General features: G+C 41.5%; 1 protein-coding gene across 13 annotated transcripts in view; it reads right to left on the reverse strand.

Annotated features, from left to right (window-relative positions):
* LOC109891042 (eukaryotic translation initiation factor 4 gamma 3) overlaps positions 1-13,912 on the reverse strand; it is a 69,680-nt gene that overhangs the window by 25,154 nt on the left and 30,614 nt on the right. The gene's annotated exons all lie outside the window — the stretch shown is intronic.

Consider the following 13,912-nt stretch of genomic DNA (forward strand, 5'->3'; position numbering starts at 1 on the left):
TCTTCTCTGCAGATCCTCTCAAGCTCTGTCAGGTTGGATGGGGATGGGCACTGGACAGGCATTTTCAGGTATCTCCAGAGATGTTCGATCGGGTTCAAGTCCGGGCTCCGGCTGGGCCACTCAAGGACATTCAGAGACCTGTCCCGAAGCCACTCCTGCGTTGTCTTGCCTGTGTGCTTAGGGTTGTCCTCCTTTTGGAAGGTGAACCCGAGCGCTCTGGAGCAGGTTCTTTAAGGATCTCTGTACTTTGCTCTGTTAATCTTTCCCTCGATCATGACTAGTCTCCCAGTCCCTGCCGCTGTAAAACATCCCCACACCATGATGATGCCACCCGCATGCTTCACCGTAGGGATGGTGCCAGGTTTCCTCCAGACGTGACGCTTGGCATTCAGGCCAAAGAGTTCAATCTTGGTTTCATCAGACCAGAGAATCTTGTTTCTCAAGGTCTGAGAGGCTTTTGGCAAACTCCAAGCGGGCTGTCATGTGCCTTTTACTGAGTGGCTTCCGTCAGGCCACTCCACCATAAAGGCCTGATTGGTGGAGTGCTGCAGAGATGCTTGTCCTTCTGGAAGGTTCTCTCATCTCCACAGAGGAACTCTGGAGCTCTGTCAGAGTGACCATCAGGTTCTTGGTCACCTCCCCGACCAAGGCCCTTCTCCCCAGATTGCTTTGGTAGGTGGCCAGCTCTAGGAAGAGTCTTGGTGGTTCCACATTTTCTTCCATTTAAGAGTGATGAGGCCACTGTGTTCTTGGGGATCTTCAATGCTGCAGACATTTTTTGGCAACCATCCCCAGATCTGTGCCAAAAACACAAACCTGTCTCGGAGCTCTACGGACAATTCCTTCAACCTCATGGCTTGGTTTTGCTCTGACATGCGCTGTCAAATGTGGGATCTTATATAGACAGGTGTGTGCCTTTCCAAATAATGTCCAATCAATTGAATTTACCACAGGTGGACTCCAAACAAGTTGTAGAAACATCTTAATGATGATGAATGGAAACAAGATACTTGAAATTGAGATCAGGTGTCTCATAGCAAATGGTCTGAATACTTATGTAAATAAGGTGTGTGTTCTTTATTTTTAATAAATGTGAAACATTTTCTAAAAACCCGTTTTCGCTTTGTCATGGGGTATTATGTGTAGATTGATAAGGGAAAAAAATATTTAATCAATTTTACAATAAGGCTGAAATGTAACAAATTGTGGGAAAACTCAAGGCGTCTGAATACTTTCCGAATGCGCTGTATATGCTTGTGCGTGTTTGAGTTATATTATATCCTGTATTTGTTAGTGTGCTGAAGCTGTAACGTTTTGGCAAAGAATTGCCAAGAGAATGTACACATTAGGGTTGCAAAAGGAGGGAATGTAACTCGGAACTTGAGAAATTTACCAGTAATCTACTAGAATTGTGGAAACAACCAAAGACTAAATTCACATGTTGGAGAGATAAAATAATAAAATTGTATTATTATTAAAAGTTTTGAAAATGAAATATAAAATGACAAAACCTGTAAAACATGATCCTAAATATAACCCATAAATTTAGGGAATAACGTTGATGTTATGAGGGTATCAGCCTGGAATATAATTTATTCTTGTGCATTTTTCTCTTTCAAGACTTACAAAAACAAACAACATGCAGCAATTTCAAAGATTTTACTGAGTTACAGCTCATATAAGGAAACCATCCAATGGAAATAAATTCATCAGGCCGAATCTATGGATTTCAATTTCAGTCAATTTCTAATGTGACCACCATTCATGCAGCGCGACATCTCTGTCACGTTGAGTTGATCAGGCTGTTGATTGTGGCCTGTGGAATGTGGTCCCACGCCTCTTCAATGGCTGTTTGAACTGGAACGCACTGTCATACACGTCGATTCAGAGTATCCCAAACATGGTCAACATGTCTGATGAGTATGCAGGCCATGGAAGAACTGGGACATTTTCAGCTTCCAGGAATAGTGTACAGATCCTTGCGACATGGGGCCATGCATTATCATGCTGAAACATATGACGGCGGCGGATGAACGGTACGACAAAGGGCCTCAGGCTCTCACCACGGTATCTCTGTGCATTCAAATTGCCATCGATAAAATGCAACTGTGTTCGTTGTCCGTAGCTTTTGCCTATCCATACCATAACCCCAATGTAGCCTGTTTTTTGTCCCCACTACTTGATTTGTCATTTTTGCAGATTAAGTGTTAACTAGTATTGTAACAATATTTCTTGTTTACAAATTAGCTATGACATAGCCAATTCATATATAGTAGAACTTTTGATTTCTTTGGTCAGCACAGTGCACAGTTTGACTTGGCTTCTGATATGAACTAGGGTTTTTATCGAAGCAAAATTAGATGCTTAGTTCGACACTGAAGGAGAGGACACATCAGTTGTCAAAGCCTGTAAGTAAGCATTTCACTGTTGTATTCGGCGCACGTGACTTATAAACTTTGATTTGACACAAAGTATGAGGTATTTTGAGAAGGAATAGAAAATATGAGCAAAACATGAGTGAATCTGTGATTCGTTACATTTTAATAGATTTTCTGACCGATGCATGCTACATTTGGATCGGTTTGGGGTTTGCAAACCTATGCAGTCTTATCTTAAACATGTGAATCGGGAACAATGTGTATCGTTACATCCTTATTTTACACATTTTTATTTATTTTACTCATTTTTATTTATTTTACTAAGTCAATATGTCTGTTGTAAATGTATTGGGGTTGAACTGGTGGCAGTTGTGAAAAATAGTTGTAAGATGTCATTATTGATCAGATGCTTTTTTTCAGGCGGCTATTTTCTCTTGAACCAGTTTTTCCACAAGAAACTCATGGACAATTAGGGCTGGGCAATTTTTCTAATTGATTTGATTCATTCAAATGTATGTATGTTTTAGTACGTCATTACCTGTATTGCAAGAATCAAGGTATTTTGTGTTTTTATGAGCGTTTATGTCCGCTTCTTCTCATGTCTTTTTGGTCTAGTCCCCTTCTGTGCTATGTGCATCTTATTCTCTCTCACACACAAGAGATCATTTCTTCCTCTCTGATGAGAAGTTTCAAGTCGCTATTGCATTTGATATGGACACAGAAGCACAGAGACATTTTACTGTAATACGGAGGTAAAAATGTCGAAAAATGCCCTTTTTATGTTTCAACTCCTCTCAAATTGAACGCAGCGCAGACAACTGAAACAGAAGTATTAATGAACATTGATTCTGGAAAAGTAATGCTCAGTTTGTCACGCGGCATTTAACTACCGCTATCAGCACTTTAGCGTAAGACTTAAAATATCTGTCTAGTCTGTTTGATAAATGTGCAATAAGCATTAAGCACAAAAGGAATTGGTAACTCGTTCTCATTCTGAGAAATAAAAGTAGGCCACATGATTTCAACATCTGAACAAAGTGGACTGGCTAGCGTGCTGTTCAAACAGTTGGAGACGGACAGAAGGGTGGGTTCATAACAATTAAACTGTTCTTATTAACTTATTACCTAGCAAATAGATCCAAGTTGGAAGTAAAGATTAGCTGGCTATTCACTAGCACATGGGCTTGTGTTTGAAAGATTGTTTACGAGACCTTTTCTATAATTCCGTCTACAAGAAGTATTAGTGAATGTGCATTATGCATGGTTCTGGTTAAATTTGAAACAATTATTAGTGGGTCTTATGGTTGTGGGAGGCTTATATTTAGCCTAGGTATAATTTCACAAGCCCTGAATTCATTAGATTATTGCTGACTGTTTGAAATTCGGCGTGTTTCACCTTTAAATTGTACAACAAAGCTTATTTAGAGATTTTTTTTCTTTAATCAAGACGTAGGGGCCTCCCGTGTGGTGCAGTGGTCTAAGGTACCTATGATAAAAATTACAGACCTCTACATGCTTTGTAAGTAGGAAAACCTGCAAAATCGTCAGTGTATCAAATACTTGTTCTCCCCACTGTATGTAACGTGAACCACCCATAAAAGGTTAAAAGAAAAATCAAGATATGATTTTTAGGCTATATCGCCAAGCCCTATGGACAAATATTATTATATCTTTTTTTAAGTATAAAGAAAAATCCGGTAACTGATACTGGTAGTTTTGCAACCCTAGCACACACACACACAGAACTCCACAGGTCATTAGACTTGCTCCTGCGGAGGAATGTAAATTAGGCACTTTAAGGTAGGGATCAACTCCTGTCTGGCTCTGTGCAGAGGAGCAGAGGACCTATGCTGTACATGAAGCGGGTTGTGCCTTGCTGTGCAGACTTAGGCTCTGCCCTGGGCTGTGCTGCCCGGTCTGTCCCTTTACAGTGCTGGGCATGCAGTGTGATTCGTGCTGTATCCCTTTCCCTGACACTGTCCTGTACTGTGAGCTGTAAAACACTGCAGGTGCTGCTGTAGTAGCAGGCCTGGCACAGCAGAGATAATGCAGGCTGGCCGGCTCACCTCTGCTCCCCTGGGCTTTCTGCTGCCCACACACCTGTTGCTGCTACACATGAGCCTCTGTGAGGTAATGGTAACTCTCCCTCTCTCTCCCCTCCGATTGTCTTCGGACAAAATTCTCTCAACAACCCTGGTTCACTCTTAATCCCTAACATATCTCGGTTTGGCCCACTTTCTCTGGTTGACAGGATAAAGGCAGCTAATCGGACTGCTGTTGCCAGGGGATGAGTCTCTGCCGGTGACTGATTCCATTGACAGGCAGAATGACAGGAAGGGTGGGGGAGGGGCAGGACCTGCACAGCCGAGCATAGGGAAAGGAAGGGAAGGGAGAGTCCAGAAAGCGGTCCTCTCCTCGGCCACAGAGCAGACCAAAGCCTTCCCAGGAACATAGTTTCCATTGATGTCATGCCTGCAGACCGCCAACAAACCCACACAGTCATTTGAAACTGACACTACTCAATACTGTGTATACATGTACCTATCAACCAGAATTATGTGATAGGTCAATTACATAAAACAAATCGCATCTGTTCAACATAATAAAAATGTTTAAGTCCCCTATTTAGGGGACTTTGAGCGGTTCTGGACCGGTTTAGGCCGACGTGTTTACAGACGTTATAACATAAATTGCTGTGTACTCGGTTAAACCTCTGGTAGTCCTGCTTCACATGCCGTGAAATCTGACACTAGGCTTGGGTGGTATACCGTATATATATATATATATATATATATATATATATATATATATATATATATATATATATATATATATATATATATATATATATATATATATATATATATATACACACACACCATACACCAGGGTATTTGGAAATAGCCAAGGGATGGTTTTTCTAATACCGTGAACGGAAACTATTTCTTCATAAAAAATTTAATGTGAATATTTGTAGCTACTTTTTATGTAAATATCTGCAGTCAAATTCTGCAATACTTTAGGAGATAAAGCAGATCACGTTCTACATTTCATCGGTCACAATTTTCATTATGAAGCTTACCGGTAGTATAGTCCCGTGATTTTTGTTTACAAGCACATATCCACAAGAGACCAGAGCCTTGTGAAACATTCATTGTTGTGCAGCACCTGCCACATGATCTAGTTACAGTATGGAATTTACAACTAAATGTTTGGCAGCTTATAACTATTAAGTTAACTGTGCTAAAAAGTCCTGCAGTTTTGATTTGGTTTGCTAATTTAGTAGCATGTTACCTAGCTAAGTGGTTAGCTTCTTGACCAAGCTTCTTTTCGTAACAGCAGAGAACCCCCCCCCCCTGCACCAAGAGCCTTGCTGTCTAATATTTGTGAGTAGCTGGGATGTCTGTCCTGAAAATAGTTTGTCAAATAGTTTGCACCGGTTATAATCTAGCTAGCATTCCCTATGGGAATTTACATGTACAGTGGGGCAAAAAAGTATTTAGTCAGCCACCAATTGTGCATGTTCTCACACTTAAAAAGATGAGAGAGGCTTGTAATTTTCATCATAGGTACACTTCAACTATGACAGACAAAATTAGATTTTTCCCCCCAGAAAATCACATTGTAGGATTTTTAATACATTTATTTGCAAATTATGGTGGAAAATAAAGTATTTGGTCAATAACAAAGGTTTCTCAATACTTTGTTATATACCCTTTGTTGGCAATGACAGAGGTCAAACGTTTTCTGTAAGTCTTCACAAGGTTTTCACACACTGTTGCTGGTATTTTGGCCCATTCCTCCATGCAGATCTCCTCTAGAGCAGTGATGTTTTGGGGCTGTTGCTGAGCAACACGGACTTTCAACTCCCTCCAAAGATTTTCTATGGGGTTGAGATCTGGAGACTGGCTAGGCCACCCCAGGACCTTGAAATGTTTCTTACGAAGCCACTCCTTCATTGCCCGGGCAGTGTGTATGGGATCATTGTCATGCTGAAAGACCCAGCCACGTTTCATCTTCAATGCCCTTGCTGATGGATGGAGGTTTTCACTCAAAATCTCACGATACATGGCCCCATTCATTCTTTCCTTTACACGGATCAGTCGTCCTGGTCCCTTTGCAGAAAAACAGCCCCATGCTTCACAGTAGGTATGGTGTTCTTTGGATGCAACTCAGCATTCTTTGTCCTCCAAACACGACGAGTTGAGTTTTTACCAAAAAGTTATATTTTGGTTTCATCTGACCATATGACATTCTCCCAATCTTCTTCTGGATCATCCAAATGCTCTCTAGCAAACTTCAGACGGGCCTGGACATGTACTGGCTTAAGCAGGGGGACACGTCTGGCACTGCAGGATTTGAGTCCCTGGCAGCGTAGTGTGTTACTGATGGTAGGTTTTGTTACTTTGGTCCCAGCTCTCTGCAGGTCATTCACTAGGTCCCCCCGTGTGGTTCTGGGATTTTTGCTCAGCGTTCTTGTGATCATTTTGACCCCACAGGGTGAGATCTTGCGTGGAGCCCCAGATCGAGGGAGATTTGTCAGTGGTCTTGTATGTCTTCCATTTCCTAATAATTGCTCCCACAGTTGATTTCTTCAAACCAAGCTGCTTACCTATTGCAGATTCAGTCTTCCCAGCCTGGTGCAGGTCTACAATTTTGTTTCTGGTGTCCTTTGACAGCTCTTTGGTCTTGGTCATAGTGGAGTTGGGAGTGTGACTGTTTGAGGTTGTGGACAGGTGTCTTTTATACTGATAAGTTCAAACAGGTGCCAATAATACAGGTAACGAGTGGAGGACAGAGGAGCCTCTTAAAGAAGAAGTTACAGGTCTGTTGGAGCCAGAAAACTTGCTTGTTTGTAGGTGACCAAATACTTATTTTCCACCATAATTTGCAAATAAATTCATAAAAAATCCTACAATGTGATTTTCTGGATTTTTTCTCTCATTTTGTGTTTCATAGTTGAAGTGTACCTATGATGAAAATTACAGGCCTCTCATCTTTTTAAGTGGGAGAACTTGCACAATTGGTGGCTGACTAAATACTTTTTTGCCCCACTGTAATTGTTAGTCTCGTTAACCTTCGGATTACAGGGGCTTGAAAAAAAGCATCACTTGTGTTCAATATCGGTATTAGCGAATATCCCGGGATGTGTCGAAGTCGGTATGAAGATACGAAGGTAAGACAATCTGCATAGGGAGCGATACGTCACATTTTCTGGCCTATTCAGACAATGGATCAATTTCCTCTGGCTGTGAACCTCGGTGCTCCGCTTTCAACACGGTATATGAAATAGGAGAGTATAGTAATTGCAGCAATAACAGTGTCATCTTGCTGTGATGTTTTCACATTGAGAGCTCTAAATCCATCAGAGAACAATAGGGCTGTAAAAGTTAAGTCAGAGTTAACACGTTTTAACTGTAAAAAAAAGTCAGCGGTTAATCGAGTCACTATTTCTTCACCGCACAGAAACTTGTGTTCCATGTGTTTGACAGACCCTTTTAAGCGCAGAACACAACACCAAAACACAGCTACAGTCAATGCTTGTGCCTTTACACTGATGAAGGCTGTGTGCTTCCAGCCAAAACCATTATGTTATGCCCAATATTACCGTAGCTGTTTTTTTCTTTCTACCGGGTTCGTGTGCATGTCGCAGACTGTTTTAAACTACTTGTGAGTCGCTATTTTTTGGTTAGAAAAGACACAATGTTTAGCCAGCTAGTCATGTTACCTACCGAGCTAGCAATCTGAACTTGACCACTGACTAGGCTATGCACAAATTTGGATGGCACAGGAAAAACTGAAAAGGAATAGGCTACTCAAAGAGATGCTTCAAAGGTAGGTTGCATATGCAAGAGTGGGGTGTGTATGATTGTGTGTGAGAGTGGGAGTAAGTGAGAGAGAAAGAGGGTGTGGGAGGAAGAGTGTGTAGGCCTACTTGTGCAAAGTTATCTGAACAGTACAGATGGTTACAGTGTTTTCGTAACATTGTTAGACAAGTTAAAAAGCTCTTTGTTCACTGTATACATAGAGCCTGTTCTTTTTTTCTAAAGTCACACTCATTTAGACTGAGGCTTTAACAGCACTTAAAGCTGTGCGTGTGTGAAAGAGAACGGGAGAGACTAGTGTGTGTGTGTGTGTGCCTGTGGAGGCTACTCAGAGGATAAATGTTTAACATTAAATTATACTTTAGATAAAACTACACTAAATATATTTAAATGTCACCAAATAATTGATTAAAACACAATGTTTTGCAGTGAAGGTCTACAATAGCCTCAGGGGCACTCTGTAGGTTAGCACGCTGGTGTAGCCGGAGGACAGTCAGCTTCTGTCCTCCTCTGGGAACATTGACTTCAATACAAAAGGCTCAAGGTTCTCACCCCCTTCAATGGATTTACACAGTAATTATGACAACTTCCGGAGGACGTCTTCCAACCTATCAGAGCTCTTGCAGCATGAACTGGCATGTTGTCCGCCCAATCAAAGTGTCAGAGAATGAATTTAATACTGAAAGCAAAAGCTACAGCTATCTAGCACTGCAGTGCATACAATGTGGGAAATAGTTGACTCAGAGAGAGACAATAGTTGAAAAGTAGTGAACAAATAAATTTTCACAAAATTAAGGATAAGCGATAGAACTAGCTTTATTTGGTTGTATCTTTCATTTTGCTAGAGAATGCAGCTACCTAGTTTAGCCTACACAAACACCCGGCTCAAACAGAGAGGGATGCTATGTTGTTAGCTAGCTGGCTATGGCTATCCACCATTGGAACTCTTCCAAGTCAAGATAAGCATCATTTGAGTCATTTGGAGGTGTACCTGTGGATGTATTTCAAGGCCTACCTTCAAACTCAGTGTCTCTTTGCTTGACATCATGGGAAAATGAAAAGAAATCAGTCAAGACTGCAGAAAAAAAACTCTACACACCCACTAGGCTGGTTCATCCTTGAGAGCAATTTTCAAACACCTGAAGGTAACACATTCATTTATACAAACAATAGTACGCAAGTATTAACACCATGGGACCACGCAGCCGTCATACCGCTCAGGAAGGAGACGTGTTCTATCTCCTAGAGTTGAATGTACTTTGGTGTGAAAAGTGCAAATCAATCCCAGAACAACAGCAAAGGACCATGTGAAGATGCTGGAAGAAACCGTTACAAAAGTATCTATATCAACAGTAAAACGAGTCCTGTATTGACAACCTGAAAGGCCGCTCAGCAAGGAAGAAGCCACTGCTCCAAAATCGCCATAAAAAAACCAGACCACGGTTTGCAACTGCATATGGGGACAAAGACGGTACTTTTTTGAGAAATGTCCTCTGGTCTGATGAAACAAAAATATAACTGTTTGACCATAATGACCATTGTTATGTTTGGAGGAAAAAGGGGGAGGCTTGCAAGCCGAAGAACACCATCCCAACCGTGAAGCACAGAGGTGGCAGCATCATGTTGTGGGGGTGCTTTGCTGCAGGAGGGACTGGTGCACTTCACAAAATAGATGGCATCATGAGGTAGGAAAATTATGTGGATATATTGAGGCAACATCTCAAGACACCAGCCAGGAAGGTAAAGCTTAGTCGCAAATGGGTCTTCCAAATGGACAAAGACCCCAAGCATACTTCCAAAGTTGTGGCAAAATGGCTTAGGGACAACAAAGTCAAGTTATTGGAGAAGCCATAACAAAGCCCTGACTTCATCCTATAGAACATTTGTGGGCAGAACTGAAAAAGCATGTGCGAGCAACGAGGCCAACAAACTTGACTCAGTTACACCAGCTCTGTCAGGAGGAATGGGCCAAAATTCACCCAACTTCTTGTGGGAAGTTTGTGGAAGGCTACCTGAAACGTTTGACCCAAGTTAAACAAATTAAAGGGTATGCTACCAAATACTAAATTGAGTGTATGTAAACTTCTGACCCATTGGGAATGCGATGAAAGAAATAAAAGCTGAAATAAATCACTTATATTATTCTGACATTTCACATTCTTAAAATAAAGCGGTGAGTCTAACTGACCTACGAGAGGGAATTATTACTTTGATTAAATGTCAGGACTTGTCAAAAATTGAGTTTAATAGTATTTGGCTAAGGTGTATGTAAACCTCCAACTTCAACTGCACGTGCTTTCAGTTCGTCCCATTTATTTTCCAGCAATTGAACGTTAGCTAAAAGTACGGATGGCAAAGGCATATTAGCCACTCGTCACCTGATCCTCAGAAGGCACCCAGATCTCGTTCCGCAAAATCTCTTTCTTTCTACAGTGAATTATGGGGATGAAGGCCTGTTCGGGTGTTTGGAGTATATCCTTCCCATCAGACTCATTAAAGAAAATTCATTGTCCTATTTGAGGTGAGTAATCGCTGTTCTGATGTCCAGAAGCTCTTTTTGGTCATAAGAGACGGTAGCAGCAACATTATGTACAAAATAAGTTACAAACAATGAAGAAAAAAAATAACAAAATAGCAGTTGGTTGAGAGCCAATAAAACGGCAGCCATCTTTCATACCATGATGTGACAATGCAGGTTGTGTATAGCGGTTACAGGAGTCATAATATGAATGTTTGGCTTGGAAAGGGTTTTTTCACCTGGTCAGACAGCTGAAAGTGAACTGTATTTGCGTGTGACCAGAGGTGTATTCATTCCATCGATTCTATTGAAAAACTTTTCTTAAATGGAAGCAAATCGAATGGAGATATCAAAAATCGAAGGGTATCAAAAAATGTCTGCAGCATTGAAGGTCCCGAAGAACACAGTGGACTCCATCATTCATAAATGGAGGAAGTTTGGAACCGTCAAGACTCTTCCTAGAGCTGGCCGCCGGGCACACGAAGTAATCGGGGCAGAAGGGCATTGGTCAGGGAGGTGACAAAGAACCCGATGGTCACTCTGACAGAGCTCCAGAATTCCTATGTGGAGATGAGAGAACCTTCCACAAGGACAACCATCTCTGCAGCACTCCACCAATCAGGCCTTTTTGGAGTTGCCAGACGTAAGCCACTCCTCAGTAATAGGCACATGACAGTCCACTTGGATTTAGCCAAAAGTCACTTAAAGGACTCTCAGACCTTGACAAAAAAGATGCTCTGGTCTGATGAAACCAAGATTGAACACTTTTGAACTTTGAAGCATGGCGGTGGTAGCATCATGCTGTGGGGATTTTTTTTTTTTAAAGAAGGGAAATATGAACAGAGCAAAGTACAGAGAGGTCCTTGATGGAAACCTGCTCCGGAGCACTCAGGACCACAGACTTGGGCTACGGTTCACCTTCAAAATAGGACAACGACCCTAAGCACACAGCCAAGACAACACAAGAGTGGCTTAGGGACAAGTCTCTGAATGTCCTTGAGTGGCCCAGCAAAAGCCCGGACTTGAACCCGATCTAACATCTCTGGAGAGACCTGAAAATAGCTGTGCAGCGACGCTCCCCATTCAACCTGACAGCTTGAGAGGCTCTGCAGAGAAGAATGGGGAAAAACTCCCCAAATACAGGTGTGCCAAGTTGTAGCGTCATACCCAAGAAGACTCGAGGCTGTAATCGCTGCCAAATGTGCTTCAACAAAGTACTGAGCAGTGGTGTAAAGAACTTAAGTAGTACTTTGAAGTATTTTTACTTTAGTATTTTTTGGGGGCATCTGTACTTTTCTATTCATATATTTTTTTTAGGGGGTAGATCAGCTTTAATATTGCAGATAAAGTGTAGAATCCATCAATGTAATTGTCTGCATCACTTCCAATCCCCCATATATTATTTTGCAAATATAGATATAGTACCAGTCAAAAGTTGACACACATATTCATTCCAGGGTTTTCCTTTATTTTTTACTATTTTCTACATCGTACATTGAGACTATTCAAAGCAGCCACCCTTTGTCTTGATGACAGCTTTGCGCACACCGCCCTCCAAATTCATATTCATTATATAAATAGGCCCGTTTAATTGTCAACTTTCACTTTACTACATTCCTAAAGAAATTAACGTACTTTTTAGTCCATTTTCCCTGACAACCAAAAGTACTCCTTACATTTCGAATGCTTAGCAGGACAGGAAAATTGTCAAATTCTCACACATCAAGAGAACATACCTAGTCATCTTATCTTGCAGACTCACTAAACAAATGTTTTGTTTGTAAAATCGTGCCATCTGGTTGTCTTAACATAAGGAAAGTGAAATGATAAATACTTTTGATTTGATACATTCGTATATTTTAGCAATTACATTTACTTTGGATACATAAGCATATTTAAAAAAGGTCAGACTTTCACTCAAGTAGTATTTTATTGCGTGATTTTCACTTTTACTTTAGTAATTTTCTATTAAGGCATCTTTACTTTTACTCAAGTATGACAATTGGGTTGTTTTTCCACCATTTGTACAAAATAAAATCAGATTGTATTGGTCACACACATGGTTAGCAGATGTTAATGAGAGTGTAGCGAAATGCTTGTGCTTCTAGTTCCGACCGCGCAGTAATATCTAACAAGTTATCTAACAATTTAACTACCACTCATGCGCGCGCGAAGGAATGAATATGTACATAAACATAAATGGATGAGCGATGGCCGAACAGCATAGGCAATATGCAGTAGATGGTATAGAGGACAGTATATACATATGAGATGAGTAATGTAGGGTAGGTAAACATTATATAAAGCGGTATTGTTTAAAGTGACTAGTGATATTTATTACATCCAATTTTGTGGCTAGAGATTTGAGTCAGTGTGTTGGCAGCAGCCGCTCAATGTTAATGATGGCTGTTTAACAGTCTGATGGCCTTGTGATTGAAAAACAGCTTCTGTCTCTAGGTCCCAGTTTTGATGCACCTGTACTGACCTTGCCATCTAGATGATAGTAGGGTGAGCAGGCAGTGGCTCGGGTGGTTGTTGTCCTTGATGATATTTTTGGCCTTCCTGTGACACCGGGTGGTGTAGGTGTCCTGGAGAGCAGGTAGTTTACCCCCAGTGATGCATTGTGCAGACCTCACTACCCTCTCGAGAGCCTTACGGTTGTGGGCAGAGCAGTTGCCGTACCAGGAGGTAATACAGAATAAACAGGATGCTCTCGATTGTGCATCTGTAAAAGTTTGAGAGTGTTTTTGGTGACAAGCCAAATTTCTAAGGTTGAAGAGGCGCTATTGTGCCTTCTTCACCACACTGTCTGTGTGGGTGGACCATTTGAGTTTGTCCGCAATGTGTAGGTCAAGGAACTTAAAACATTCCACCTTCTCCACTACTGTCCCGTCAATGTGGATGCTCCCTATGCTGTTTCCTGAACAGCCCACAATCTCCTTTGTTTTGTTGACGTTGAGTGTGAGGTTATTTTCCTGACACCACACTCCGAGGGCCCTCACATCCTCCCTGTAGGCCTTCTCGTCATTGTTAGTAATCAAGCCTACCACTGTTGTGTCATCTGCAAACTTGATGATTGAGTTGGAGGTGTGCATGGCCATGCAGTCATGGGTGAACAGGGAGTACAGGAAAGGGCTGAGAACGCACCATTGTGGGGCCCCAGTGTTGAGGATCAGCGGGGTGGAGATGTT

The sequence above is a fragment of the Oncorhynchus kisutch genome, linkage group LG5, assembly GCF_002021735.2.
Source record: "Oncorhynchus kisutch isolate 150728-3 linkage group LG5, Okis_V2, whole genome shotgun sequence".
Lineage (NCBI taxonomy): Eukaryota > Metazoa > Chordata > Actinopteri > Salmoniformes > Salmonidae > Oncorhynchus > Oncorhynchus kisutch.